Source organism: Pteropus alecto, unplaced genomic scaffold, assembly GCF_000325575.1.
Source record: "Pteropus alecto unplaced genomic scaffold, ASM32557v1 scaffold98, whole genome shotgun sequence".
NCBI lineage: Eukaryota > Metazoa > Chordata > Mammalia > Chiroptera > Pteropodidae > Pteropus > Pteropus alecto.
In genome coordinates this window covers 20,177,897-20,184,283 of record NW_006443570.1, presented here as the reverse complement: position 1 = coordinate 20,184,283, position 6,387 = coordinate 20,177,897, and positions in this window count along the sequence as shown.

The following is a 6,387-nucleotide window of genomic DNA, read 5'->3' as shown; positions in this document are numbered from 1 at the left end:
TGCATCAATGTTCATAAGAGATATCGGCCTATAGTTTTCGTTTTTTGTAATGTCTTTGCCTGGTTTTGGAATCAAGGTAATGATGGCCTCATAAAAGGAGTTAGGAAGCCTTCCCTCTTCTTGAATTTTTTGGAATAGGTGATAATTCTTTGAATGTTTGGTAAAATTCGTCTATGAAGCCATCTGGTCCAGGACTTTTGCTTTTGGGGAGGTTTATGATTACTGATTCTATTTCATTGGTAGTATTGACTGAGATTTTTAATTATCTTTTTTTTTCTCCACTGGTTGGAAAAGTATACATTCTATTTCTAGTATTTAGAATTTATACTTTAATCTTAAATATCTAGTTTCTCTGTCCTTTTGAGTCAGATAAAGACCTTAATTCTGAACATTGATTCCCATCTTCTATGTTACTGTTTGGTTCTATATTATTTTATTTTACTTTTTTAGTAACTAATATTTATTTAAATTTACCAATTTATTTACTTATTATTCCTCTCATTTTACTCTTTCCTTCTGGATTTGTCTTCTTTGTTACTAACGTGATCTTTTAACAGTTCTTTCAGTAAATTTCTAAACATAATAAACTTTCTAAATCTTTATATGTCTGAAAACTACTTAGTTCAACTTTTTTGTTATTGTCGTTGTTTTTTGTTTTTTGCAATTTCACAAGCCCTTATTAACGATTCATTCATGGGCCTTTTGTGCATGTCTCAGTCACATGTGTGGTTCTCAGCCACCACAGAAAGGAGTACAGTGTATGCGTTCCATGCTTCACCATCTGAAATTACAGCAGCTGCCCAGATTTTTAGTGAGTTCTCAGCCACCACAGAAAGGAGTACAGTGTATGCATTCCATGCTTCACCATCTGCCCAGACTTTTAGTGGCCCAACTGTGGCCAGCATGAGAGACTTCTGTGGACACACATTAAGTGAAGGAAGGAAAACCCCTTTCTTTTAGGGAATCATGGGGACATTCAGCCCCTTCCAGAACATCTGGGCTTGCTCCACCTCTGCCTCAACTGTGTGTATGGGACAGTGCAGGGATGAGACAGCCCATGTGGAAGTCCTTGCAGAGGATATTAGAGCAATTTTTCACCCTTATTTTTGTAGGTAAGTATAGCTAGAAATAAAATTCTTGACTGATGGTTATTTCTCTCAGCACTTTCATAATATTATGCCATTGTCTTCTGGAAACTTCATCAATGATGAGAAATCCATTATGTGTCTGAATATTTTTCCTACATAGATAATCTGTTCTATTTAGTAGCTTTTAAGATTTTCTATTCATCTTTGATGCTCTGAAATTCCATAGGATGTGTTAAATATGGACTTTGTATTTCAAATTCTATTTGGGACTTGTGCTGGTTCAGTTGGCAAACTTATGTTTTTCTTCAGTTCAGGAAACTTCTCCATGATAACCTGTTTGTATACTGTCTCTCTTCCATTATTATTATCTTTTTCTCCTTGAAACTTCTATATATCATGTCTTTTATTCTCTTTCTTATTTTCTATTTCCTTACCCTTTTGTACCACATTTCAAATGATTTCCTCATATTTGTCTTCCACTTTATTAATTTATAGCAGAATCTAGTTAACTGTTTAATAACTTTATTAAATTGTGTTTAAAAAACCTAAATCTCTACAAGTTTCTATTTTCCAGAATTTCTATTTGATTCTTTTACAAACCTATTTTTCCTCCCATATCTCATTTATCATATGGATTCTATTTCTTCCTTTACATATTTGAACACTTTAACCATATTTATTTTAAATTAGCTTTCATGTTTCATAAATTGAAGCATTTTTTTCAGATTGTCCTTTTGTCTGTAAATCCAGGGGGAAAGTTTTTCTCATTCATTGTATCTGCCATTTCTCTGTCATAACATTTGCTTCTTTATTTGTTTCTTTAGGGGGCAGGCTCTTGCTCATTCTCTAGGCTTTGGAGGAATTCCTATAGGGGTTATTTTGTGTTCTTCTGTGCTAGTACTCTATGAGTTTTATTGCTTTTGGACAAATTTTTGCTAATTGCTTGGACTGGATTCTTAAATAACAAGTCTAACCCTGTGATTGGCACATAGAGTTCTGATTATTCCACTCATAGATTCCAGGTAGATACCGAGCTCTCTTGCTGTGCTCCATTGGCCAATGGTGCAGTTTTTCTAGAACCTGTTTTATCTACAGGACAGCCCTTTTGTTCTCTTCTTTAAGCAGGAAACGTGGCTTCACCTCATGGACCTGAGGTCACATCTCCAATCCCTAGAGAGGCATTAAATTCCTGATTCTGATACCTTAAAGGACTCTAGGCTTCAGCTTGTGATAAGTGAGTTCTGCGTATAGTCTATACCTGGTCATGAGGGACCTATCAAGAGTTTTTTAGATACTTTTTTGTTGTTGTTGTTGTTGTTGAAATTAACATACTTATAAAAAAGTGCACAAATCATGAGTGAATTGTTGTTGTTGTTGTTGTTGTTGTTGTTGAAATTAACATACGTATAAAAAAGTGCACAAATCATGAGTGAACAGTCTTATGAGTTTTTATAAAGGGCACATACTTGTATACTGCTACACAGATCAAGATAAAGAACTGGCTACCCCTGCATAAGGCTTCTCATACCTCCCCCAGGCACAACCCCTCCAAAAGGTAACTACTATTCCAATTGCTAAAAGCATTAGATTCATTTTGACCATTTTGTACCTTTTACACGTGGAATCATATGGTCTGTATTCTTCAGCGTCTGGCTTCTTTCTCTCATCTTTATGTTTGTGAGATTCTCCCATATCACTGTGTATATTTGTAGTGTGTTCATTCTCAGTGCTGTGTGATATTCTGGTCTATGAAAATATCATCGTTTTTTAGTTTATTTTAGTGTTGGTAGACACTTGAGTAGTTTTCACTTTGGGGTTATTATAAATAATATCGCCATGATATTATTATATTGCCATTATTTATATTGGTTAAGATATGTAAGCATTTCTTTTGAGGAATATACCTAGGGGTGGAATTGTTAGGTCATACATATGCTCAGTTTTAGCAGACATTGTCAAAAAATTTTCTGAAGCTGTACTAATTTACACTCCCACCAACAGTGTGGAGCATCTTTCACGTCTGTGGACATATAGAGAATTCAGAACCAGAGGAGACCTTGTCCCTCAACTATATGAGATTGAGAATTATTACTGTTCCTTTTCAAGGAGAAGAAATCAAGACTGATGCCATATCCCCTGGTTTATATTTTTTATACTTCATGACATGTAACTATAAAGTATATCAAAATCACTACAATTTTTTTCTTTTAGCTTTTATCATGTGCCAGGTGCTGTTCTAAGATGCCATTTCATCCTCATTACAACCCTGTGAGGTAGGTGTCGTTATTTTTTCAGATGAGTTAGCTGCAACCCAGAAAGATGAAATAACTGGCCCAGTCCCCCAGAGCCTGAAGCAGCAGCCTGACTCTGAAACCTGGGCTCTTCACGGTGCACTGAAAATATGCTCCTGCATTCTCGTTCCAGAGTGTGGGCTAGCCTTTTTAAAAAAAAACTTTTTTGCAGCTTTTCTAAAGATCTAAAACACAGAGCCACAATCGCCAGATTGACTTCTTGGACTGGATGAAATTAGCCCAACTGCAGCTTGAAATTCATGTCTCTGTATCAGTGGATGAAAACAAGTGAGCAGTCACCTTGACGAATTCTGCCCCCAAAAGTCTTGTTTCTGCCTGGTGTGCTCAGTGCTGGCACATAGTGGCACCTCAGTAACGGTGGCTGAACAGAATTGAAGAAAAATTCACATCTGTGTTTCTTGACCAGAGAGAGGCCTTTGGGCTGCAGCTCCTGTCCTCTAATCTCTGACCACCAGGGGGCATATGTCTGTTTTCATTTCTAGTCTCCCACAGCCAGTTACCTGAGGACAGTTCACTGGGTCCCAGGGAGGGGAGGGGCTCTGCCGGAAAATTCTGAATTTAGAAAAATGAGATAAGAGAATTGGGTTTTTTAGAGACCCCAGGAATAAATCCATATCTGTACGTTCATTAAATGAGATAAGAGAATTGGGTTTTTTAGAGACCCCTGAAATAAATCCATATCTATACGTTCATTTATATGACAAAGGAGGCAAGAATATACAATGGGGTAAAGACAGTCTCTTCAATAAATGGTGTTGGGAAAATTGGACAGATACATGCAAAAAAAAAGAAGCTGGACCACATTCTTACATCATATACAAGAAAAGATTCAAAATGGGTTAAAGACTTAAATGTAAGACCTGAAACCTTAAAACTTCTAGAAGAAAGCATAGGCAGTAAACTCTCTGATATTACTTCTAGTAATTTCTTTTTTTTTCCCTAGTAATTTCTTTTCAGATATATCTCCTTGAGTAAGGGAAACAAAAGAAAAAATAAATAAATGGGACTACATCAAACTAAAAAGTTTTTCAGCGAACACACAATGCAACATATGAGCCTTACTGTTGAAATTGTACACCTGAAACTTACTGGATTTCGTTAACCTATGTCACCATAATAAAAAAAAATGAAAATTAAAACTAAAAAGTTTTTGCACAACAAAGGAAGCCATTAACAAAATGAAAAGACAACCTACTAAATGGGAGAATGTATTCACAAATGATATATCTGATAAAGGGTCGATATCCAAAAAGTGTAATAAATTCATACAACTCAATAACAAAAAAATAAATAATCCAATAAAAAAATGGGCAGAGGAGATGAAAAGACATTTCTCTAAAGAAGTCATACAAATGACCAACAGACATATGAAAAGATACTCAACATTACTAATCAGGGAACTCAAAACTATAATGAGATACCACCTCATTCTATTCATAATGGGTATTATCAAAAAGTCAACAAATGACATGTGTTGGTGAGGATGTGGATAAAAGGGAAGCCTTTTCTAGTGCAGCCCCTATGGAAAACAGTATGGAGATTCCTTTAAAAATGAAAAATATACCATACGACTCAGAAATTCCACTTCTGGGTATTTATCTGAAGAAAATAAAATAAAAACACTAATATGAAAAGATATATGCGCTCCTATTTCATTGCAGCACTATTTACAATAGCCAAGATATAGAAGCAACCTAAGCATCCTTTGATAGAAGAATGAAAAGTATGTGATATTGGTGTATACATACATACATACATACATACATACATACATACATACATACGTACACACACATACACACACACATACACATACGTATGTATATACACATGAAATAAGTCAGATTTCACTTATATGCGGAATCTAAGGAACAAAAAGAACAAATTAATCAAAAACAGACTCACAAACATAGAAGACAACCTGATGACGGCTAGAGGGGAGGTGGGGGCGGTCAGGGAGGCTGGGAGAAAAGGATACGAATTAGTGGTTGATAGATGGTCACAGGGATGGGGAGCACAGCATAGGTAATGTAATGGCTACGTATAGAGCCAGAGGAGAAAAAGAGCAACCAGGGGGATCATTCCATAAACTAAATAAATGTCTAACCAATGTACTGTATACTTGAAACTAATAATAAAATTAATAATAAAAATAATAAAACACAGGTTTCAGCTTGCTTGTTTGCTCCAGACCTATATAGAATGAGACTTTCTGGGAGTAGGGCCTGGAATTGTATGCTAACCAAAGTTGCCTGGTGATTTTTTTCACGCACGTGGCTCTGTATTCAGATTACCTATGTTCAAATATTGACTTTTTCACATGTTAATTGGGTGACCTTGAGCAAGTCAGTTAACCCAACACTCAATATACTCATAATGGGAGGTCATAAAAACACACCTAACTCTTAGAGTTGCCATGAATGATAAATGAGACAATCCATGCAGAGAGCTTAGCATGGTGCCTGGCAGTTGTCTTAGCACTTATAAAGCTTAAGATATTATTATTATTGAATAATCTTAGAAGGGTAGTGTGATAAGGGGGCAAGAACAGGATGGTTGGGAACTGAAAGAAGTTTGAGAAATAAGATTCCATTCTAGGCTTTGCTACTCTCACCAGCTGTGTATCCTTGGATAAGTCGCTTAACTTCTCTGAGCCTCAGTTTCTACACATATAAAATGAGGGAGTAGGACTAACTGATCTATGAGATCCCTTCCAGGGCTGACGTTTTATGAAAACTTAACACGGGTTTGAAGATCCTCCTGAACACAAACACACGCCCCACCTCTATAGCCCTGTGTGATTGTATTGCATCAGTTTACATTGCTAATTTTTTTCTCTGCTTTTTGTGAAAAGGGCAAGGCCCATGTCTTCTTCATCCCAGGGACTCGGAGCCTGGCACACTGCCTACCACATGGTTCCTTGTAATAAATATCATTTATATTGAGGAAAGTAGAAATATAAAGTGTGACACAAATATGAAGAATTA